At 45.7% G+C, this 24,144-nt stretch overlaps 16 non-coding genes across 16 annotated transcripts; all 16 read right to left on the reverse strand.

Annotated features, from left to right (window-relative positions):
- Window positions 1-1,235: 1,235 nt before the first annotated feature.
- On the reverse strand, window positions 1,236-1,306 carry trnag-gcc (transfer RNA glycine (anticodon GCC)). The gene has a single exon. It is a non-coding gene; the product is annotated as a tRNA-Gly (tRNA).
- A 1,403-nt stretch (window positions 1,307-2,709) lies between these two features.
- Window positions 2,710-2,780, reverse strand: trnag-gcc (transfer RNA glycine (anticodon GCC)). Its single transcript has one exon. It is a non-coding gene; the product is annotated as a tRNA-Gly (tRNA).
- Window positions 2,781-4,183: 1,403 nt separating this feature from the next.
- On the reverse strand, window positions 4,184-4,254 carry trnag-gcc (transfer RNA glycine (anticodon GCC)). Its single transcript has one exon. It is a non-coding gene; the product is annotated as a tRNA-Gly (tRNA).
- Window positions 4,255-5,658: 1,404 nt separating this feature from the next.
- Window positions 5,659-5,729, reverse strand: trnag-gcc (transfer RNA glycine (anticodon GCC)). Its single transcript has one exon. It is a non-coding gene; the product is annotated as a tRNA-Gly (tRNA).
- A 1,404-nt stretch (window positions 5,730-7,133) lies between these two features.
- On the reverse strand, window positions 7,134-7,204 carry trnag-gcc (transfer RNA glycine (anticodon GCC)). Its single transcript has one exon. It is a non-coding gene; the product is annotated as a tRNA-Gly (tRNA).
- A 1,389-nt stretch (window positions 7,205-8,593) lies between these two features.
- On the reverse strand, window positions 8,594-8,664 carry trnag-gcc (transfer RNA glycine (anticodon GCC)). Its single transcript has one exon. It is a non-coding gene; the product is annotated as a tRNA-Gly (tRNA).
- Window positions 8,665-10,061: 1,397 nt separating this feature from the next.
- trnag-gcc (transfer RNA glycine (anticodon GCC)) lies at window positions 10,062-10,132 on the reverse strand. Its single transcript has one exon. It is a non-coding gene; the product is annotated as a tRNA-Gly (tRNA).
- Window positions 10,133-11,537: 1,405 nt separating this feature from the next.
- Window positions 11,538-11,608, reverse strand: trnag-gcc (transfer RNA glycine (anticodon GCC)). The gene has a single exon. It is a non-coding gene; the product is annotated as a tRNA-Gly (tRNA).
- A 1,405-nt stretch (window positions 11,609-13,013) lies between these two features.
- Window positions 13,014-13,084, reverse strand: trnag-gcc (transfer RNA glycine (anticodon GCC)). Its single transcript has one exon. It is a non-coding gene; the product is annotated as a tRNA-Gly (tRNA).
- Window positions 13,085-14,489: 1,405 nt separating this feature from the next.
- Window positions 14,490-14,560, reverse strand: trnag-gcc (transfer RNA glycine (anticodon GCC)). Its single transcript has one exon. It is a non-coding gene; the product is annotated as a tRNA-Gly (tRNA).
- Window positions 14,561-15,964: 1,404 nt separating this feature from the next.
- Window positions 15,965-16,035, reverse strand: trnag-gcc (transfer RNA glycine (anticodon GCC)). The gene has a single exon. It is a non-coding gene; the product is annotated as a tRNA-Gly (tRNA).
- A 1,396-nt stretch (window positions 16,036-17,431) lies between these two features.
- On the reverse strand, window positions 17,432-17,502 carry trnag-gcc (transfer RNA glycine (anticodon GCC)). The gene has a single exon. It is a non-coding gene; the product is annotated as a tRNA-Gly (tRNA).
- A 1,405-nt stretch (window positions 17,503-18,907) lies between these two features.
- trnag-gcc (transfer RNA glycine (anticodon GCC)) lies at window positions 18,908-18,978 on the reverse strand. Its single transcript has one exon. It is a non-coding gene; the product is annotated as a tRNA-Gly (tRNA).
- A 1,404-nt stretch (window positions 18,979-20,382) lies between these two features.
- On the reverse strand, window positions 20,383-20,453 carry trnag-gcc (transfer RNA glycine (anticodon GCC)). Its single transcript has one exon. It is a non-coding gene; the product is annotated as a tRNA-Gly (tRNA).
- Window positions 20,454-21,828: 1,375 nt separating this feature from the next.
- On the reverse strand, window positions 21,829-21,899 carry trnag-gcc (transfer RNA glycine (anticodon GCC)). The gene has a single exon. It is a non-coding gene; the product is annotated as a tRNA-Gly (tRNA).
- A 1,404-nt stretch (window positions 21,900-23,303) lies between these two features.
- Window positions 23,304-23,374, reverse strand: trnag-gcc (transfer RNA glycine (anticodon GCC)). The gene has a single exon. It is a non-coding gene; the product is annotated as a tRNA-Gly (tRNA).
- Window positions 23,375-24,144: the final 770 nt, after the last annotated feature.

The following is a 24,144-nucleotide window of genomic DNA, read 5'->3' on the forward strand; positions in this document are numbered from 1 at the left end:
CAATATGATCATGGCTGAGCATGCAACTTCACTTCCCCTTCCTGATTTCTCTCCATGCCCCTTGATCACTTTAGCCGTAAGGGCCATATCTCACTGTCTTTTGAGTATATCTATCCAACTGGCTTCCACATCTTTCTGTGGTACAGAATTCCACAGGTTCACAATGATCTGAGTGAAGAAGATGCTCCTCGTGTCGGTCCTAAATGGTTTACACTTTATCCTTAGACAGTGACCGCTGGTACTGGGCTTCCTTTATTCGGACTGCGGGAACCTTTTTACGCCATCAAACCTGTCCATTCCCGACCAAATTTTAAATGTTTCTATGAGCTCCCCTCTCATTCTTCTAAATTCCAGCGAGTATAAGCCTCGTCGATCCAGTCTTTCTTCATGTCAGTCCTGCCATCCCTGGAATCAATCTGGTGAATATTCGCTACACTCCCTCAAAAGCAAGAATGTCCTTCCTCAGATTAGATGATCATAACTGCACACAATACTCAAGGTCTGGTCTCAGCAAGGTGCTGTACAAGTCTCCATGCTCCGATACCCTAATCTCCTCGCTATGAAGGCCAGCATGACATTTGGCTTCCTTTACTGCATGCTGTACCTGTATGTATGAATGACTTCAACGACTGATGTACCAAAGTACCCAGGTCTCAATACCCCTCCGCTTTTACAAATCGGTCAACATTCAGATAACATTCTACCTTCAAGGTTTTGCCACCAAAGTGGATAAACTCACACTTATCTTCATTATATGGCATCTGCCATCCACCGAATCTGTCCAATTCCGCTGCAGCCTCCTAGCAGCTCGCACTGCAACCCAGCTTGGTGTGATTTGCAAAGTTTGAGATATTACATTGATGCAATTATTGAAAATCGCCACAGCTCGAGGAAACGGTACCGCCGCTCCTTTCTGCTCCTCCTTATTAAACTGCCGCCCAGACTTGCTCCCGCTCTTTCAACACCCGCTCATCTCTGCTGCCGTGCTGCAAACAGCCACTCCTGTGTGTTCTCGCTTTTTAAATTGCCGCTTCCCTCTGCTCGTGCTATTTGAAAAATAACTCAAATCCTTTACTCCCTCACGTTGCAAGCGATCCTCACTGCTACCGCTCTTTATACCGAAAGATATCTGTGCCCCCGCTCATTTAACAGCCGCTCCTCTCTGTGTACGCTCTTGAAACAGTCGGGAAGTTTAATTTTTAAATACACGCTTTCTGAAATACTTCCATAAACACTGCATTGGCCGGGAATCGAACCCGGGTCTCCCGCGTGGCAGGCGAGAATTCTACCCCTGAACCACCAATGCTCACGTTACGAACACATTCAAGTTTAAAGATAGTGCAATTAGTGTTTAATTTTTGTTAATAAAAGGCGAAGAACAACAAAGCACCTCATATTCTGAAGATAGAAACATAGAAACTTAGAAAGTAGGTGCAGGAGTTGGCCATTCGTCCCTTCCAGCCAGCACCACCATTCAATATGATCATGGCTGAGCATGCAACTTCACTTCCCCTTCCTGATTTATCTCCATGCCCCTTGATCACTTTAGCCGTAAGGGCCATATCTCACTGTCTTTTGAGTATATCTATCCAACTGGCTTCCACATCTTTCTGTGGTACAGAATTCCACAGGTTCACAATGATCTGAGTGAATAAGATGCTCCTCGTGTCGGTCCTAAATGGCTTACACTTTATCCTTAGACAGTGACCGCTGGTACTGCGCTTCCTTTATTCGGACTGCGGGAACCTTTTTACGCCATCAAACCTGTCCATTCCCGACCAAATTTTAAATGTTTCTATGAGCTCCCCTCTCATTCTTCTAAATTCCAGCGAGTATAAGCCTCGTCGATCCAGTCTTTCTTCATGTCAGTCCTGCCATGCCTGGAATCAATCTGGTGAATATTCGCTACACTCCCTCAAAAGCAAGAATGTCCTTCCTCAGATTAGATGATCATAACTGCACACAATACTCAAGGTCTGGTCTCAGCAAGGTGCTGTACAAGTCTCCATGCTCCGATACCCTAATCTCCTCGCTATGAAGGCCAGCATGACATTTGGCTTCCTTTACTGCATGCTGTACCTGTATGTATGAATGACTTCAACGACTGATGTACCAAAATACCCAGGTCTCAATACCCCTCCGCTTTTACAAATCGGTCAACATTCAGATAACATTCTACCTTCAAGGTTTTGCCACCAAAGTGGATAAACTCACACTTATCTTCATTATATGGCATCTGCCATCCACCTAATCTGTCCAATTCCGCTGCAGCCTCCTCGCAGCTCGTACTGCAACCCAGCTTGGTGTGATTTGCAAAGTTGGAGATATTACATTGATGGAATTATTGAAAATCGCCACAGCACGAGGAAACGGTACCGCCGCTCCTTTCTGCTCCTCCTTATTAAACTGCCGCCCAGACTTGCTCCCGCTCTTTCAACACCCGCTCATCTCTGCTGCCGTGCTGCAAACAGCCACTCCTGTGTGTCTCGCTTTTTAAATTGCTGCTTCCCTCTGCTCGTGCTATTTGAAAAATAACTCAAATCCTTTACTCCCTCACGTTACAAGCGATCCTCACTGCTCCCGCTCTTTGTACCGAAGGATATCTGTGCCCCCGCTCATTTAACAGCCGCTCCTCTCTGTGTACGCTCTTGAAACAGTCGGGAAGTTTAATTTTTAAATGCACGCTTTCTGAAATACTTCCATAAACACTGCATTGGCCGGGAATCGAACCCGGGTCTCCCGCGTGGCAGGCGAGAATTCTACCCCTGAACCACCAATGCTCACATTACGAACACATTCAAGTTTAAAGATAGTGCAATTAGTGTTTAATTTTTGTTAATAAAAGGCGACAACAACAAAGCACCTCATATTCTGAAGATAGAAACATAGAAACTTAGAAAGTAGGTGCAGGAGTAGGCCATTCGTCCCTTCCAGCCAGCACCACCATTCAATATGATCATGGCTGAGCATGCAACTTCACTTCCCCTTCCTGATTTCTCTCCATGCCCCTTGATCACTTTAGCCGTAAGGGCCATATCTCACTCTCTTTTGAGTATATCTATCCAACTGGCTTCCACATCTTTCTGTGGTACAGAATTCCACAGGTTCACAATGATCTGAGTGAAGAAGATGCTCCTCGTGTCGGTCCTAAATGGTTTACACTTTATCCTTAGACAGTGACCGCTGGTACTGGGCTTCCTTTATTCGGACTGCGGGAACCTTTTTACGCCATCAAACCTGTCCATTCCCGACCAAATTTTAAATGTTTCTATGAGCTCCCCTCTCATTCTTCTAAATTCCAGCGAGTATAAGCCTCGTCGATCCAGTCTTTCTTCATGTCAGTCCTGCCATCCCTGGAATCAATCTGGTGAATATTCGCTACACTCCCTCAAAAGCAAGAATGTCCTTCCTCAGATTAGATGATCATAACTGCACACAATACTCAAGGTCTGGTCTCAGCAAGGTGCTGTACAAGTCTCCATGCTCCGATACCCTAATCTCCTCGCTATGAAGGCCAGCATGACATTTGGCTTCCTTTACTGCATGCTGTACCTGTATGTATGAATGACTTCAACGACTGATGTACCAAAATACCCAGGTCTCAATACCCCTCCGCTTTTACAAATCGGTCAACATTCAGATAACATTCTACCTTCAAGGTTTTGCCACCAAAGTGGATAAACTCACACTTATCTTCATTATATGGCATCTGCCATCCACCGAATCTGTCCAATTCCGCTGCAGCCTCCTAGCAGCTCGCACTGCAACCCAGCTTGGTGTGATTTGCAAAGTTGGAGATATTACATTGATGGAATTATTGAAAATCGCCACAGCTCGAGGAAACGGTACCGCCGCTCCTTTCTGCTCCTCCTTATTAAACTGCCGCCCAGACTTGCTCCCGCTCTTTCAACACCCGCTCATCTCTGCTGCCGTGCTGCAAACAGCCACTCCTGTGTGTTCTCGCTTTTTAAATTGCCGCTTCCCTCTGCTCGTGCTATTTGAAAAATAACTCAAATCCTTTACTCCCTCACGTTACAAGCGATCCTCACTGCTACCGCTCTTTATACCGAAAGATATCTGTGCCCCCGCTCATTTAACAGCCGCTCCTCTCTGTGTGCGCTCTTGAAACAGTCGGGAAGTTTAATTTTTAAATACACGCTTTCTGAAATACTTCCATAAACACTGCATTGGCCGGGAATCGAACCCGGGTCTCCCGCGTGGCAGGCGAGAATTCTACCCCTGAACCACCAATTCTCACGTCACGAACACATTCAAGTTTAAAGATAGTGCAATTAGTGTTTAATTTTTGTTAATAAAAGGCGAAGAACAACAAAGCACCTCATATTCTGAAGATAGAAACATAGAAACTTAGAAAGTAGGTGCAGGAGTTGGCCATTCGTCCCTTCCAGCCAGCACCACCATTCAATATGATCATGGCTGAGCATGCAACTTCACTTCCCCTTCCTGATTTCTCTCCATGCCCCTTGATCACTTTAGCCGTAAGGGCCATATCTCACTGTCTTTTGAGTATATCTATCCAACTGGCTTCCACATCTTTCTGTGGTACAGAATTCCACAGGTTCACAATGATCTGAGTGAAGAAGATGCTCCTCGTGTCGGTCCTAAATGGTTTACACTTTATCCTTAGACAGTGACCGCTGGTACTGGGCTTCCTTTATTCGGACTGCGGGAACCTTTTTACGCCTTCAAACCTGTCCATTCCCGACCAAATTTTAAATGTTTCTATGAGCTCCCCTCTCATTCTTCTAAATTCCAGCGAGTATAAGCCTCGTCGATCCAGTCTTTCTTCATGTCAGTCCTGCCATCCCTGGAATCAATCTGGTGAATATTCGCTACACTCCCTCAAAAGCAAGAATGTCCTTCCTCAGATTAGATGATCATAACTGCACACAATACTCAAGGTCTGGTCTCAGCAAGGTGCTGTACAAGTCTCCATGCTCCGATACCCTAATCTCCTCGCTATGAAGGCCAGCATGACATTTGGCTTCCTTTACTGCATGCTGTACCTGTATGTATGAATGACTTCAACGACTGATGTACCAAAATACCCAGGTCTCAATACCCCTCCGCTTTTACAAATCGGTCAACATTCAGATAACATTCTACCTTCAAGGTTTTGCCACCAACGTGGATAAACTCACACTTATCTTCATTATATGGCATCTGCCATCCACCGAATCTGTCCAATTCCGCTGCAGCCTCCTAGCAGCTCGCACTGCAACCCAGCTTGGTGTGATTTGCAAAGTTGGAGATATTACATTGATGGAATTATTGAAAATCGCCACAGCTCGAGGAAACGGTACCGCCGCTCCTTTCTGCTCCTCCTTATTAAACTGCCGCCCAGACTTGCTCCCGCTCTTTCAACACCCGCTCATCTCTGCTGCTGTGCTGCAAACAGCCACTCCTGTGTGTTCTCGCTTTTTAAATTGCCGCTTCCCTCTGCTCGTGCTATTTGAAAAATAACTCGAATCCTTTACTCCCTCACGTTACAAGCGATCCTCACTGCTCCCGCTCTTTATACCGAAGGATATCTGTGCCCCCGCTCATTTAACAGCCGCTCCTCTCTGTGTACGCTCTTGAAACAGTCGGGGAAGTTTATTTTTAAATACACGCTTTCTGAAATACTTCCATAAACACTGCATTGGCCGGGAATCCAACCCGGGTCTCCCGCGTGGCAGGCGAAAATTCTACCCCTGAACCACCAATGCTCACGTTACGAACGCATTCAAGTTTAAAGATAGTGCAATTAGTGTTTAATTTTTGTTAATAAAAGGCGAAGAACAACAAAGCACCTCATATTCTGAAGATAGAAACATAGAAACTTAGAAAGTAGGTGCAGGAGTAGGCCATTCGTCCCTTCCAGCCAGCACCACCATTCAATATGATCATGGCTGAGCATGCAACTTCACTTCCCCTTCCTGATTTCTCTCCATGCCCCTTGATCACTTTAGCCGTAAGGGCCATATCTCACTGTCTTTTGAGTATATCTATCCAACTGGCTTCCACATCTTTCTGTGGTACAGAATTCCACAGGTTCACAATGATCTGAGTGAAGAAGATGCTCCTCGTGTCGGTCCTAAATGGTTTACACTTTATCCTTAGACAGTGACCGCTGGTACTGGGCTTCCTTTATTCGGACTGCGGGAACCTTTTTACGCCATCAAACCTGTCCATTCCCGACCAAATTTTAAATGTTTCTATGAGCTCCCCTCTCATTCTTCTAAATTCCAGCGAGTATAAGCCTCGTCGATCCAGTCTTTCTTCATGTCAGTCCTGCCATCCCTGGAATCAATCTGGTGAATATTCGCTACACTACCTCAAAAGCAAGAATGTCCTTCCTCAGATTAGATGATCATAACTGCACACAATACTCAAGGTCTGGTCTCAGCAAGGTGCTGTACAAGTCTCCATGCTCCGATACCCTAATCTCCTCGCTATGAAGGCCAGCATGACATTTGGCTTCCTTTACTGCATGCTGTACCTGTATGTATGAATGACTTCAACGACTGATGTACCAAAATACCCAGGGCTCAATACCCCTCCGCTTTTACAAATCGGTCAACATTCAGATAACATTCTACCTTCAAGGTTTTGCCACCAAAGTGGATAAACTCACACTTATCTTCATTATATGGCATCTGCCATCCACCGAATCTGTCCAATTCCGCTGCAGCCTCCTAGCAGCTCGCACTGCAACCCAGCTTGGTGTGATTTGCAACGTTGGAGATATTACATTGATGGAATTATTGAAAATCGCCACAGCTCGAGGAAACGGTACCGCCGCTCCTTTCTGCTCCTCCTTATTAAACTGCCGCCCAGACTTGCTCCCGCTCTTTCAACACCCGCTCATCTCTGCTGCCGTGCTGCAAACAGCCACTCCTGTGTGTTCTCGCTTTTTAAATTGCCGCTTCCCTCTGCTCGTGCTATTTGAAAAATAACTCAAATCCTTTACTCCCTCACGTTGCAAGCGATCCTCACTGCTCCCTCTCTTTATACCGAAGGATATCTGTGCCCCCGCTCATTTAACAGCCGCTCCTCTCTGTGTACGCTCTTGAAACAGTCGGGAAGTTCAATTTTTAAATACACGCTTTCTGAAATACTTCCATAAACACTGCATTGGCCGGGAATCGAAACCGGGTTTCCCGCGTGGCAGGCGAGAATTCTACCCCTGAACCACCAATGCTCACGTTACGAACACATTCAAGTTTAAAGATAGTGCAATTAGTGTTTAATTTTTGTTAATAAAAGGCGAAGAACAACAAAGCACCTCATATTCTGAAGATAGAAACATAGAAACTTAGAAAGTAGGTGCAGGAGTAGGCCATTCGTCCCTTCCAGCCAGCACCACCATTCAATATGATCATGGCTGAGCATGCAACTTCACTTCCCCTTCCTGATTTCTCTCCATGCCCCTTGATCACTTTAGCCGTAAGGGCCATATCTCACTGTCTTTTGAGTATATCTATCCAACTGGCTTCCACATCTTTCTGTGGTACATAATTCCACAGGTTCACAATGATCTGAGTGAAGAAGATGCTCCTCGTGTCGGACCTAAATGGTTTACACTTTATCCTTAGACAGTGACCGCTGGTACTGGGCTTCCTTTATTCGGACTGCAGGAACCTTTTTACGCCATCAAACCTGTCCATTCCCGACCAAATTTTAAATGTTTCTATGAGCTCCCCTCTCATTCTTCTAAATTCCAGCGAGTATAAGCCTCGTCGATCCAGTCTTTCTTCATGTCAGTCCTGCCATCCCTGGAATCAATCTGGTGAATATTCGCTACACTCCCTCAAAAGCAAGAATGTCCTTCCTCAGATTAGATGATCATAACTGCACACAATACTCAAGGTCTGGTCTCAGCAAGGTGCTGTACAAGTCTCCATGCTCCGATACCCTAATCTCCTCGCTATGAAGGCCAGCATGACATTTGGCTTCCTTTACTGCATGCTGTACCTGTATGTATGAATGACTTCAACGACTGATGTAACAAAATACCCAGGTCTCAATACCCCTCCGCTTTTACAAATCGGTCAACATTCAGATAACATTCTACCTTCAAGGTTTTGCCACCAAAGTGGATAAACTCACACTTATCTTCATTATATGGCATCTGCCATCCACCGAATCTGTCCAATTCCGCTGCAGCCTCCTAGCAGCTCGCACTGCAACCCAGCTTGGTGTGATTTGCAAAGTTGGAGATATTACATTGATGGAATTATTGAAAATCGCCACAGCTCGAGGAAACGTTACCGCCGCTCCTTTCTGCTCCTCCTTATTAAACTGCCGCCCAGACTTGCTCCCGCTCATCTCTGCTGCCGTGCTGCAAACAGCCACTCCTGTGTGTTCTCGCTTTTTAAATTGCCGCTTCCCTCTGCTCGTGCTATTTGAAAAATAACTCAAATCCTTTACTCCCTCACGTTGCAAGCGATCCTCACTGCTCCCGCTCTTTATACCGAAGGATATCTGTGCCCCCGCTCATTTAACAGCCGCTCCTCTCTGTGTACGCTCTTGAAACAGTCGGGAAGTTCAATTTTTAAATACACGCTTTCTGAAATACTTCCATAAACACTGCATTGGCCGGGAATCGAACCCGGGTCTCCCGCGTGGCAGGCGAGAATTCTACCCCTGAACCACCAATGCTCACATTACGAGCACATTCAAGTTTAAAGATAGTGCAATTAGTGTTTAATTTTTGTTAATAAAAGGCGAAGAACAACAAAGCACCTCATATTCTGAAGATAGAAACTTAGAAAGTAGGTGCAGGAGTTGGCCATTCGTCCCTTCCAGCCAGCACCACCATTCAATATGATCATGGCTGAGCATGCAACTTCACTTCCCCTTCCTGATTTCTCTCCATGCCCCTTGATCACTTTAGCCGTAAGGGCCATATCTCACTGTCTTTTGAGTATATCTATCCAACTGGCTTCCACATCTTTCTGTGGTACAGAATTCCACAGGTTCACAATGATCTGAGTGAAGAAGATGCTCCTCGTGTCGGTCCTAAATGGCTTACACTTTATCCTTAGACAGTGACCGCTGGTACTGGGCTTCCTTTATTCGGACTGCGGGAACCTTTTTACGCCATCAAACCTGTCCATTCCCGACCAAATTTTAAATGTTTCTATGAGCTCCCCTCTCATTCTTCTAAATTCCAGCGAGTATAAGCCTCGTCGATCCAGTCTTTCTTCATGTCAGTCCTGCCATCCATGGAATCAATCTGGTGAATATTCGCTACACTCCCTCAAAAGCAAGAATGTCCTTCCTCAGATTAGATGATCATAACTGCACACAATACTCAAGGTCTGGTCTCAGCAAGGTGCTGTACAAGTCTCCATGCTCCGATACCCTAATCTCCTCGCTATGAAGGCCAGCATGACATTTGGCTTCCTTTACTGCATGCTGTCCCTGTATGTATGAATGACTTCAACGACTGATGTACCAAAATACCCAGGTCTCAATACCCCTCCGCTTTTACAAATCGGTCAACATTCAGATAACATTCCACCTTCAAGGTTTTGCCACCAAAGTGGATAAACTCACACTTATCTTCATTATATGGCATCTGCCATCCACCGAATCTGTCCAATTCCGCTGCAGCCTCCTAGCAGCTCGCACTGCAACCCAGCTTGGTGTGATTTGCAAAGTTGGAGATATTACATTGATGGAATTATTGAAAATCGCCACAGCTCGAGGAAACGGTACCGCCGCTCCTTTCTGCTCCTCCTTATTAAACTGCCGCCCAGACTTGCTCCCGCTCTTTCAACACCCGCTCATCTCTGTTGCCGTGCTGCAAACAGCCACTCCTGTGTGTTCTCGCTTTTTAAATTGCCGCTTCCCTCTGCTCGTGCTTTTTGAAAAATAACTCGAATCCTTTACTCCCTCACGTTACAAGCGATCCTCACTGCTCCCGCTCTTTATACCGAAGGATATCTGTGCCCCCGCTCATTTAACAGCCGCTCCTCTCTGTGTACGCTCTTGAAACAGTCGGGGAAGTTTAATTTTTAAATACACGCTTTCTGAAATACTTCCATAAACACTGCATTGGCCGGGAATCGAACCCGGGTCTCCCGCGTGGCAGGCGAGAATTCTACCCCTGAACCACCAATGCTCACATTACGAACACATTCAAGTTTAAAGATAGTGCAATTAGTGTTTAATTTTTGTTAATAAAAGGCGAAGAACAACAAAGCACCTCATATTCTGAAGATAGAAACATAGAAACTTAGAAAGTAGGTGCAGGAGTTGGCCATTCGTCCCTTCCAGCCAGCACCACCATTCAATATGATCATGGCTGAGCATGCAACTTCACTTCCCCTTCCTGATTTCTCTCCATGCCCCTTGATCACTTTAGCCGTAAGGGCCATATCTCACTGTCTTTTGAGTATATCTATCCAACTGGCTTCCACATCTTTCTGTGGTACAGAATTCCACAGGTTCACAATGATCTGAGTGAAGAAGATGCTCCTCGTGTCGGTCCTAAATGGTTTACACTTTATCCTTAGACAGTGACCGCTGGTACTGGGCTTCCTTTATTCGGACTGCGGGAACCTTTTTACGCCATCAAACCTGTCCATTCCCGACCAAATTTTAAATGTTTCTATGAGCTCCCCTCTCATTCTTCTAAATTCCAGCGAGTATAAGCCTCGTCGATCCAGTCTTTCTTCATGTCAGTCCTGCCATCCCTGGAATCAATCTGGTGAATATTCGCTACACTCCCTCAAAAGCAAGAATGTCCTTCCTCAGATTAGATGATCATAACTGCACACAATACTCAAGGTCTGGTCTCAGCAAGGTGCTGTACAAGTCTCCATGCTCCGATACCCTAATCTCCTCGCTATGAAGGCCAGCATGACATTTGGCTTCCTTTACTGCATGCTGTACCTGTATGTATGAATGACTTCAACGACTGATGTACCAAAATACCCAGGTCTCAATACCCCTCCGCTTTTACAAATCGGTCAACATTCAGATAACATTCTACCTTCAAGGTTTTGCCACCAAAGTGGATAAACTCACACTTATCTTCATTATATGGCATCTGCCATCCACCGAATCTGTCCAATTCCGCTGCAGCCTCCTAGCAGCTCGCACTGCAACCCAGCTTGGTGTGATTTGCAAAGTTGGAGATATTACATTGATGGAATTATTGAAAATCGCCACAGCTCGAGGAAACGGTACCGCCGCTCCTTTCTGCTCCTCCTTATTAAACTGCCGCCCAGACTTGCTCCCGCTCTTTCAACACCCGCTCATCTCTGCTGCCGTGCTGCAAACAGCCACTCCTGTGTGTTCTCGCTTTTTATATTGCCGCTTCTCTCTGCTCGTGCTATTTGAAAAATAACTCGAATCCTTTACTCCCTCACGTTACAAGCGATCCTCACTGCTCCCGCTCTTTGTACCGAAGGATATCTGTGCCCCCGCTCATTTAACAGCCGCTCCTCTCTGTGTACGCTCTTGAAACAGTCGGGGAAGTTTAATTTTTAAATACACGCTTTCTGAAATACTTCCATAAACACTGCATTGGCCGGGAATCGAACCCGGGTCTCCCGTGTGGCAGGCGAGAATTCTACCCCTGAACCACCAATGCTCACATTACGAGCACATTCAAGTTTAAAGATAGTGCAATTAGTGTTTAATTTTTGTTAATATAAGGCGAAGAACAACAAAGCACCTCATATTCTGAAGATAGAAACATAGAAACTTAGAAAGTAGGTGCAGGAGTAGGCCATTTGTCCCTTCCAGCCAGCACCACCATTCAATATGATCATGGCTGAGCATGCAACTTCACTTCCCCTTCCTGATTTCTCTCCATGCCCCTTGATCACTTTAGCCGTAAGGGCCATATCTCACTGTCTTTTGAGTATATCTATCCAACTGGCTTCCACATCTTTCTGTGGTACAGAATTCCACAGGTTCACAATGATCTGAGTGAAGAAGATGCTCCTCGTGTCGGTCCTAAATGGTTTACACTTTATCCTTAGACAGTGACCGCTGGTACTGGGCTTCCTTTATTCGGACTGCGGGAACCTTTTTACGCCATCAAACCTGTCCATTCCCGACCAAATTTTAAATGTTTCTATGAGCTCCCCTCTCATTCTTCTAAATTCCAGCGAGTATAAGCCTCGTCGATCCAGTCTTTCTTCATGTCAGTCCTGCCATCCCTGGAATCAATCTGGTGAATATTCGCTACACTCCCTCAAAAGCAAGAATGTCCTTCCTCAGATTAGATGATCATAACTGCACACAATACTCAAGGTCTGGTCTCAGCAAGGTGCTGTACAAGTCTCCATGCTCCGATACCCTAATCTCCTCGCTATGAAGGCCAGCATGACATTTGGCTTCCTTTACTGCATGCTGTACCTGTATGTATGAATGACTTCAACGACTGATGTACCAAAATACCCAGGTCTCAATACCACTCCGCTTTTACAAATCGGTCCACATTCAGATAACATTCTACCTTCAAGGTTTTGCCACCAAAGTGGATAAACTCACACTTATCTTCATTATATGGCATCTGCCATCCACCGAATCTGTCCAATTCCGCTGCAGCCTCCTAGCAGCTCGCACTGCAACCCAGCTTGGTGTGATTTGCAAAGTTGGAGATATTACATTGATGGAATTATTGAAAATCGCCACAGCTCGAGGAAACGTTACCGCCGCTCCTTTCTGCTCCTCCTTATTAAACTGCCGCCCAGACTTGCTCCCGCTCTTTCAACACCCGCTCATCTCTGCTGCCGTGCTGCAAACAGCCACTCCTGTGTGTTCTCGCTTTTTAAATTGCCGCTTCCCTCTGCTCGTGCTTTTTGAAAAATAACTCGAATCCTTTACTCCCTCACGTTACAAGCGATCCTCACTGCTCCCGCTCTTTATACCGAAGGATATCTGTGCCCCCGCTCATTTAACAGCCGCTCCTCTCTGTGTACGCTCTTGAAACAGTCGGGGAAGTTTAATTTTTAAATACACGCTTTCTGAAATACTTCCATAAACACTGCATTGGCCGGGAATCGAATACGGGTCTCCCGCGTGGCAGGCGAGAATTCTACCCCTGAACCACCAATGCTCACATTACGAACACATTCAAGTTTAAAGATAGTGCAATTAGTGTTTAATTTTTGTTAATAAAAGGCGAAGAACAACAAAGCACCTCATATTCTGAAGATAGAAACATAGAAACTTAGAAAGTAGGTGCAGGAGTTGGCCATTCGTCCCTTCCAGCCAGCACCACCATTCAATATGATCATGGCTGAGCATGCAACTTCACTTCCCCTTCCTGATTTCTCTCCATGCCCCTTGATCACTTTAGCCGTAAGGGCCATATCTCACTGTCTTTTGAGTATATCTATCCAACTGGCTTCCACATCTTTCTGTGGTACAGAATTCCACAGGTTCACAATGATCTGAGTGAAGAAGATGCTCCTCGTGTCGGTCCTAAATGGTTTACACTTTATCCTTAGACAGTGACCGCTGGTACTGGGCTTCCTTTATTCGGACTGCGGGAACCTTTTTACGCCATCAAACCTGTCCATTCCCGACCAAATTTTAAATGTTTCTATGAGCTCCCCTCTCATTCTTCTAAATTCCAGCGAGTATAAGCCTCGTCGATCCAGTCTTTCTTCATGTCAGTCCTGCCATCCCTGGAATCAATCTGGTGAATATTCGCTACACTCCCTCAAAAGCAAGAATGTCCTTCCTCAGATTAGATGATCATAACTGCACACAATACTCAAGGTCTGGTCTCAGCAAGGTGCTGTACAAGTCTCCATGCTCCGATACCCTAATCTCCTCGCTATGAAGGCCAGCATGACATTTGGCTTCCTTTACTGCATGCTGTACCTGTATGTATGAATGACTTCAACGACTGATGTACCAAAATACCCAGGTCTCAATACCCCTCCGCTTTTACAAATCGGTCAACATTCAGATAACATTCTACCTTCAAGGTTTTGCCACCAAAGTGGATAAACTCACACTTATCTTCATTATATGGCATCTGCCATCCACCGAATCTGTCCAATTCCGCTGCAGCCTCCTAGCAGCTCGCACTGCAACCCAGCTTGGTGTGATTTGCAAAGTTGGAGATATTACATTGATGGGATTATTGAAAATCGCCACAGCTCGAGGAAACGGTACCGCCGCTCCTTTCTGCTCCTCCTTATTAAACTGCCGCCCAGACTTGCTCCCGCTCTTTCAACACCCGCTCATCTCTGCTGCCGTGCTGCAAACAGCCACTCCTGTGTGTTCTCGCTTTTTAAATTGCCGCTTCTCTCTGCTCGTGCTATTTGAAAAATAACTCGAATCCTTTACTCCCTCACGTTACAAGCGATCCTCACTGCTCCCGCTCTTTATACCGAAGGATATCTGTGCCCCCGCTCATTTAACAGCCGCTCCTCTCTGTGTACGCTCTTGAAACAGTCGGGGAAGTTTAATTTTTAAATACACGCTTTCTGAAATACTTCCATAAACACTGCATTGGCCGGGAATCGAACCCGGGTCTCCCGTGTGGCAGGCGAGAATTCTACCCCTGAACCACCAATGCTCACATTACGAACACATTCAAGTTTAAAGATAGTGCAATTAGTGTTTAATTTTTGTTAATATTAGGCGAAGAACAACAAAGCACCTCATATTCTGAAGATAGAAACATAGAAACTTAGAAAGTAGGTGCAGGAGTAGGCCATTCGTCCCTTCCAGCCAGCACCACCATTCAATATGATCATGGCTGAGCATGCAACTTCACTTCCCCTTCCTGATTTCTCTCCATGCCCCTTGATCACTTTAGCCGTAAGGGCCATATCTCACTGTCTTTTGAGTATATCTATCCAACTGGCTTCCACATCTTTCTGTGGTACAGAATTCCACAGGTTCACAATGATCTGAGTGAAGAAGATGCTCCTCGTGTCGGTCCTAAATGGTTTACACTTTATCCTTAGACGGTGACCGCTGGTACTGGGCTTCCTTTATTCGGACTGCGGGAACCTTTTTACGCCATCAAACCTGTCCATTCCCGACCAAATTTTAAATGTTTCTATGAGCTCCCCTCTCATTCTTCTAAATTCCAGCGAGTATAAGCCTCGTCGATCCAGTCTTTCTTCATGTCAGTCCTGCCATCCCTGGAATCAATCTGGTGAATATTCGCTACACTTCCTCAAAAGCAAGAATGTCCTTCCTCAGATTAGATGATCATAACTGCACACAATACTCAAGGTCTGGTCTCAGCAAGGTGCTGTACAAGTCTCCATGCTCCGATACCCTAATCTCCTCGCTATGAAGGCCAGCATGACATTTGGCTTCCTTTACTGCATGCTGTACCTGTATGTATGAATGACTTCAACGACTGATGTACCAAAATACCCAGGGCTCAATACCCCTCCGCTTTTACAAATCGGTCAACATTCAGATAACATTCTACCTTCAAGGTTTTGCCACCAAAGTGGATAAACTCACACTTATCTTCATTATATGGCATCTGCCATCCACCGAATCTGTCCAATTCCGCTGCAGCCTCCTAGCAGCTCGCACTGCAACCCAGCTTGGTGTGATTTGCAAAGTTGGAGATATTACATTGATGGAATTATTGAAAATCGCCACAGCTCGAGGAAACGTTACCGCCGCTCCTTTCTGCTCCTCCTTATTAAACTGCCGCCCAGACTTGCTCCCGCTCTTTCAACACCCGCTCATCTCTGCTGCCGTGCTGCAAACAGCCACTCCTGTGTGTTCTCGCTTTTTAAATTGCCGCTTCCCTCTGCTCGTGCTATTTGAAAAATAACTCAAATCCTTTCCTCCCTCACGTTGCAAGCGATCCTCACTGCTCCCGCTCTTTATACCGAAGGATATCTGTGCCCCCGCTCATTTAACAGCCGCTCCTCTCTGTGTACGCTCTTGAAACAGTCGGGAAGTTCAATTTTTAAATACACGCTTTCTGAAATACTTCCATAAACACTGCATTGGCCGGGAATCGAACCCGGGTCTCCCGCGTGGCAGGCGAGAAATCTACCCCTGAACCACCAATGCTCACGTTACGAGCACATTCAAGTTTAAAGATAGTGCAATTAGTGTTTAATTTTTGTTAATAAAAGGCGAAGAACAACAAAGCACCTCATATTCTGAAGATAGAAACTTAGAAAGTAGGTGCAGGAGTTGGCCATTCGTCCCTTCCAGCCAGCACCACCATTCAATATGATCATGGCTGAGCATGCAACTTCACTTCCCCTTCCTGATTTCTCTCCATGCCCCTTGATCACTTTAGCCGTAAGGGCCATATCTCACTGTCTTTTGAGTATATCTATCCAACTGGCTTCCACATCTTTCTGTGGTACAGAATTCCACAGGTTCACAATGATCTGAGTGAAGAAGATGCTCCTCGTGTCGGTCCTAAATGGCTTACACTTTATGCTTAGACAGTGACCGCTGGTACTGGGCTTCCTTTATTCGGACTGCGGGAACCTTTTTACGCCATCAAACCTGTCCATTCCCGACCAAATTTTAAATGTTTCTATGAGCTCCCCTCTCATTCTTCTAAATTCCAGCGAGTATAAGCCTCGTCGATCCAGTCTTTCTTCATGTCAGTCCTGCCATCCCTGGAATCAATCTGGTGAATATTCGCTACACTCCCTCAAAAGCAAGAATGTCCTTCCTCAGATTAGATGATCATAACTGCACACAATACTCAAGGTCTGGTCTCAGCAAGGTGCTGTACAAGTCTCCATGCTCCGATACCCTAATCTCCTCGCTATGAAGGCCAGCATGACATTTGGCTTCCTTTACTGCATGCTGTACCTGTATGTATGAATGACTTCAACGACTGATGTACCAAAATACCCAGGTCTCAATACCCCTCCGCTTTTACAAATCGGTCAACATTCAGATAACATTCTACCTTCAAGGTTTTGCCACCAACGTGGATAAACTCACACTTATCTTCATTATATGGCATCTGCCATCCACCGAATCTGTCCAATTCCGCTGCAGCCTCCGAGCAGCTCGCACTGCAACCCAGCTTGGTGTGATTTGCAAAGTTGGAGATATTACATTGATGGAATTATTGAAAATCGCCACAGCTCGAGGAAACGGTACCGCCGCTCCTTTCTGCTCCTCCTTATTAAACTGCCGCCCAGACTTGCTCCCGCTCTTTCAACACCCGCTCATCTCTGCTGCCGTGCTGCAAACAGCCACTCCTGTGTGTTCTCGCTTTTTAAATTGCCGCTTCCCTCTGCTCGTGCTATTTGAAAAATAACTCAAATCCTTTACTCCCTCACGTTGCAAGCGATCCTCACTGCTCCCTCTCTTTATACCGAAGGATATCTGTGCCCCCGCTCATTTAACAGCCGCTCCTCTCTGTGTACGCTCTTGAAACAGTCGGGAAGTTCAATTTTTAAATACACGCTTTCTGAAATACTTCCATAAACACTGCATTGGCCGGGAATCGAAACCGGGTTTCCCGCGTGGCAGGCGAGAATTCTACCCCTGAACCACCAATGCTCACGTTACGAACACATTCAAGTTTAAAGATAGTGCAATTAGTGTTTAATTTTTGTTAATAAAAGGCGAAGAACAACAAAGCACCTCATATTCTGAAGATAGAAACATAGAAACTTAGAAAGTAGGTGCAGGAGTAGGCCATTCGTCCCTTCCAGCCAGCACCACCATTCAATATGATCATGGCTGAGCATGCAACTTCACTTCCCCTTCCTGATTTCTCTCCATGCCCCTTGATCACTTTAGCCGTAAGGGCCATATCTCACTGTCTTTTGAGTATATCTATCCAACTGGCTTCCACATCTTTCTGTGGTACAGAATTCCACAGGTTCACAATGATCTGAGTGAAGAAGATGCTCCTCGTGTCGGACCTAAATGGTTTACACTTTATCCTTAGACAGTGACCGCTGGTACTGGGCTTCCTTTATTCGGACTGCGGGAACCTTTTTACGCCATCAAACCTGTCCATTCCCGACCAAATTTTAAATGTTTCTATGAGCTCCCCTCTCATTCTTCTAAATTCCAGCGAGTATAAGCCTCGTCGATCCAGTCTTTCTTCATGTCAGTCCTGCCATCCCTGGAATCAATCTGGTGAATATTCGCTACACTCCCTCAAAAGCAAGAATGTCCTTCCTCAGATTAGATGATCATAACTGCACACAATACTCAAGGTCTGGTCTCAGCAAGGTGCTGTACAAGTCTCCATGCTCCGATACCCTAATCTCCTCGCTATGAAGGCCAGCATGACATTTGGCTTCCTTTACTGCATGCTGTACCTGTATGTATGAATGACTTCAACGACTGATGTAACAAAATACCCAGGTCTCAATACCCCTCCGCTTTTACAAATCGGTCAACATTCAGATAACATTCTACCTTCAAGGTTTTGCCACCAAAGTGGATAAACTCACACTTATCTTCATTATATGGCATCTGCCATCCACCGAATCTGTCCAATTCCGCTGCAGCCTCCTAGCAGCTCGCACTGCAACCCAGCTTGGTGTGATTTGCAAAGTTGGAGATATTACATTGATGGAATTATTGAAAATCGCCACAGCTCGAGGAAACGTTACCGCCGCTCCTTTCTGCTCCTCCTTATTAAACTGCCGCCCAGACTTGCTCCAACTCTTTCAACACCCGCTCATCTCTGCTGCCGTGCTGCAAACAGCCACTCCTGTGTGTTCTCGCTTTTTAAATTGCCGCTTCTCTCTGCTCGTGCTATTTGAAAAATAACTCGAATCCTTTACTCCCTCACGTTACAAGCGATCCTCACTGCTCCCGCTCTTTATACCGAAGGATATCTGTGCCCCCGCTCATTTAACAGCCGCTCCTCTCTGTGTACGCTCTTGAAACAGTCGGGGAAGTTTAATTTTTAAATACACGCTTTCTGAAATACTTCCATAAACACTGCATTGGCCGGGAATCGAACCCGGGTCTCCCGCGTGGCAGGCGAGAATTCTACCCCTGAACCACCAATGCTCACATTACGAACACATTCAAGTTTAAAGATAGTGCAATTAGTGTTTAATTTTTGTTAATAAAAGGCGAAGAACAACAAAGCACCTCATATTCTGAAGATAGAAACATAGAAACTTAGAAAGTAGGTGCAGGAGTTGGCCATTCGTCCCTTCCAGCCAGCACCACCATTCAATATGATCATGGCTGAGCATGCAACTTCACTTCCCCTTCCTGATTTCTCTCCATGCCCCTTGATCACTTTAGCCGTAAGGGCCATATCTCAATGTCTTTTGAGTATATCTATCCAACTGGCTTCCACATCTTTCTGTGGTACAGAATTCCACAGGTTCACAATGATCTGAGTGAAGAAGATGCTCCTCGTGTCGGTCCTAAATGGTTTACACTTTATCCTTAGACAGTGACCGCTGGTACTGGGCTTCCTTTATTCGGACTGCGGGAACCTTTTTACGCCATCAAACCTGTCCATTCCCGACCAAATTTTAAATGTTTCTATGAGCTCCCCTCTCATTCTTCTAAATTCCAGCGAGTATAAGCCTCGTCGATCCAGTCTTTCTTCATGTCAGTCCTGCCATCCCTGGAATCAATCTGGTGAATATTCGCTACACTCCCTCAAAAGCAAGAATGTCCTTCCTCAGATTAGATGATCATAACTGCACACAATACTCAAGGTCTGGTCTCAGCAAGGTGCTGTACAAGTCTCCATGCTCCGATACCCTAATCTCCTCGCTATGAAGGCCAGCATGACATTTGGCTTCCTTTACTGCATGCTGTACCTGTATGTATGAATGACTTCAACGACTGATGTACCAAAATACCCAGGTCTCAATACCCCTCCGCTTTTACAAATCGGTCAACATTCAGATAACATTCTACCTTCAAGGTTTTGCCACCAAAGTGGATAAACTCACACTTATCTTCATTATATGGCATCTGCCATCCACCGAATCTGTCCAATTCCGCTGCAGCCTCCTAGCAGCTCGCACTGCAACCCAGCTTGGTGTGATTTGCAAAGTTGGAGATATTACATTGATGGAATTATTGAAAATCGCCACAGCTCGAGGAAACGGTACCGCCGCTCCTTTCTGCTCCTCCTTATTAAACTGCCGCCCAGACTTGCTCCCGCTCTTTCAACACCCGCTCATCTCTGCTGCCGTGCTGCAAACAGCCACTCCTGTGTGTTCTCGCTTTTTAAATTGCCGCTTCCCTCTGCTCGTGCTATTTGAAAAATAACTCAAATGCTTTACTCCCTCACGTTGCAAGCGATCCTCACTGCTCCCGCTCTTTATACCGAAGGATATCTGTGCCCCCGCTCATTTAACAGCCGCTCCTCTCTGTGTGCGCTCTTGAAACAGTCGGGAAGTTTAATTTTTAAATACACGCTTTCTGAAATACTTCCATAAACACTGCATTGGCCGGGAATCGAACCCGGGTCTCCCGCGTGGCAGGCGAGAATTCTACCCCTGAACCACCAATGCTCACGTTACGAACGCATTCAAGTTTAAAGATAGTGCAATTAGTGTTTAATTTTTGTTAATAAAAGGCGAAGAACAACAAAGCACCTCATATTCTGAAGATAGAAACATAGAAACTTAGAAAGTAGGTGCAGGAGTAGGCCATTCGTCCCTTCCAGCCAGCACCACCATTCAATATGATCATGGCTGAGCATGCAACTTCACTTCCCCTTCCTGATTTCTCTCCATGCCCCTTGATCACTTTAGCCGTAAGGGCCATATCTCACTGTCTTTTGAGTATATCTATCCAACTGGCTTCCACATCTTTCTGTGGTACATAATTCCACAGGTTCACAATGATCTGAGTGAAGATGATTCTCCTCGTGTCGGTCCTAAATGGTTTACACTTTATCCTTAGACAGTGACCGCTGGTACTGGGCTTCCTTTATTCGGACTGCGGGAACCTTTTTACGCCATCAAACCTGTCCATTCCCGACCAAATTTTAAATGTTTCTATGAGCTCCCCTCTCATTCTTCTAAATTCCAGCGAGTATAAGCCTAGTCGATCCAATCTTTCTTCATGTCAGTCCTGCCATCCCTGGAATCAATCTGGTGAATATTCGCTACACTCCCTCAAAAGCAAGAATGTCCTTCCTCAGATTAGATGATCATAACTGCACACAATACTCAAGGTCTGGTCTCAGCAAGGTGCTGTACAAGTCTCCATGCTCCGATACCCTAATCTCCTCGCTATGAAGGCCAGCATGACATTTGGCTTCCTTTACTGCATGCTGTACCTGTATGTATGAATGACTTCAACGACTGATGTACCAAAATACCCAGGTCTCAATACCCCTCCGCTTTTACAAATCGGTCAACATTCAGATAACATTCTACCTTCAAGGTTTTGCCACCAAAGTGGATAAACTCACACTTATCTTCATTATATGGCATCTGCCATCCACCGAATCTGTCCAATTCCGCTGCAGCCTCCTAGCAGCTCGCACTGCAACCCAGCTTGGTGTGATTTGCAAAGTTGGAGATATTACATTGATGGAATTATTGAAAATCGCCACAGTTCGAGGAAACGTTACCGCCGCTCCTTTCTGCTCCTCCTTATCAAACTGCCGCCCAGACTTGCTCCCGCTCATCTCTGCTGCCGTGCTGCAAACAGCCACTCCTGTGTGTTCTCGCTTTTTAAATTGCCGCTTCTCTCTGCTCGTGCTATTTGAAAAATAACTCGAATCCTTTACTCCCTCACGTTACAAGCGATCCTCACTGCTCCCGCTCTTTATACCGAAGGATATCTGTGCCCCCGCTCATCTCTGTGTACGCTCTTGAAACAGTCGGGGAAGTTTAATTTTTAAATACACGCTTTCTGAAATACTTCCATAAACACTGCATTGGCCGGGAATCGAACCCGGGTCTCCCGCGTGGCAGGCGAGAATTCTACCCCTGAACCACCAATGCTCACATTACGAACACATTCAAGTTTAAAGATAGTGCAATTAGTGTTTAATTTTTGTTAATATAAGGCGAAGAACAACAAAGCACCTCATATTCTGAAGATAGAAACATAGAAACTTAGAAAGTAGGTGCAGGAGTAGGCCATTTGTCCCTTCCAGCCAGCACCACCATTCAATATGATCATGGCTGAGCATGCAACTTCACTTCCCCTTCCTGATTTCTCTCCATGCCCCTTGATCACTTTAGCCGTAAGGGCCATATCTCACTGTCTTTTGAGTATATCTATCCAACTGGCTTCCACATCTTTCTGTGGTACAGAATTCCACAGGTTCACAATGATCTGAGTGAAGAAGATGCTCCTCGTGTCGGTCCTAAATGGTTTACACTTTATCCTTAGACAGTGACCGCTGGTACTGGGCTTCCTTTATTCGGACTGCGGGAACCTTTTTACGCCATCAAACCTGTCCATTCCCGACCAAATTTTAAATGTTTCTATGAGCTCCCCTCTCATTCTTCTAAATTCCAGCGAGTATAAGCCTCGTCGATCCAGTCTTTCTTCATGTCAGTCCTGCCATCCCTGGAATCAATCTGGTGAATATTCGCTACACTCCCTCAAAAGCAAGAATGTCCTTCCTCAGATTAGATGATCATAACTGCACACAATACTCAAGGTCTGGTCTCAGCAAGGTGCTGTACAAGTCTCCATGCTCCGATACCCTAATCTCCTCGCTATGAAGGCCAGCATGACATTTGGCTTCCTTTACTGCATGCTGTACCTGTATGTATGAATGACTTCAACGACTGATGTACCAAAATACCCAGGTCTCAATACCCCTCCGCTTTTACAAATCGGTCAACATTCAGATAACATTCTACCTTCAAGGTTTTGCCACCAAAGTGGATAAACTCACACTTATCTTCATTATATGGCATCTGCCATCCACCGAATCTGTCCAATTCCGCTGCAGCCTCCGAGCAGCTCGCACTGCAACCCAGCTTGGTGTGATTTGCAAAGTTGGAGATATTACATTGATGGAATTATTGAAAATCGCCACAGCTCGAGGAAACGGTACCGCCGCTCCTTTCTGCTCCTCCTTATTAAACTGCCGCCCAGACTTGCTCCCGCTCTTTCAACACCCGCTCATCTCTGCTGCCGTGCTGCAAACAGCCACTCCTGTGTGTTCTCGCTTTTTAAATTGCCGCTTCCCTCTGCTCGTGCTATTTGAAAAATAACTCAAATCCTTTACTACCTCACGTTGCAAGCGATCCTCACTGCTCCCGCTCTTTATACCGAAGGATATCTGTGCCCCCGCTCATTTAACAGCCGCTCCTCTCTGTGTGCGCTCTTGAAACAGTCGGGAAGTTTAATTTTTAAATACACGCTTTCTGAAATACTTCCATAAACACTGCATTGGCCGGGAATCGAACCCGGGTCTCCCGCGTGGCAGGCGAGAATTCTACCCCTGAACCACCAATGCTCACATTACGAACACATTCAAGTTTAAAGATAGTGCAATTAGTGTTTAATTTTTGTTAATATAAGGCGAAGAACAACAAAGCACCTCATATTCTGAAGATAGAAACATAGAAACTTAGAAAGTAGGTGCAGGAGTAGGCCATTTGTCCCTTCCAGCCAGCACCACCATTCAATATGATCATGGCTGAGCATGCAACTTCACTTCCCCTTCCTGATTTCTCTCCATGCCCCTTGATCACTTTAGCCGTAAGGGCCATATCTCACTGTCTTTTGAGTATATCTATCCAACTGGCTTCCACATCTTTCTGTGGTACAGAATTCCACAGGTTCACAATGATCTGAGTGAAGAAGATGCTCCTCGTGTCGGTCCTAAATGGTTTACACTTTATCCTTAGACAGTGACCGCTGGTACTGGGCTTCCTTTATTCGGACTGCGGGAACCTTTTTACGCCATCAAACCTGTCCATTCCCGACCAAATTTTAAATGTTTCTATGAGCTCCCCTCTCATTCTTCTAAATTCCAGCGAGTATAAGCCTCGTCGATCCAGTCTTTCTTCATGTCAGTCCTGCCATCCCTGGAATCAATCTGGTGAATATTCGCTACACTCCCTCAAAAGCAAGAATGTCCTTCCTCAGATTAGATGATCATAACTGCACACAATACTCAAGGTCTGGTCTCAGCAAGGTGCTGTACAAGTCTCCATGCTCCGATACCCTAATCTCCTCGCTATGAAGGCCAGCATGACATTTGGCTTCCTTTACTGCATGCTG

The sequence above is a fragment of the Pristiophorus japonicus genome, unplaced genomic scaffold (genome assembly GCF_044704955.1).
Source record: "Pristiophorus japonicus isolate sPriJap1 unplaced genomic scaffold, sPriJap1.hap1 HAP1_SCAFFOLD_270, whole genome shotgun sequence".
NCBI classification, from domain to species: domain Eukaryota; kingdom Metazoa; phylum Chordata; class Chondrichthyes; family Pristiophoridae; genus Pristiophorus; species Pristiophorus japonicus.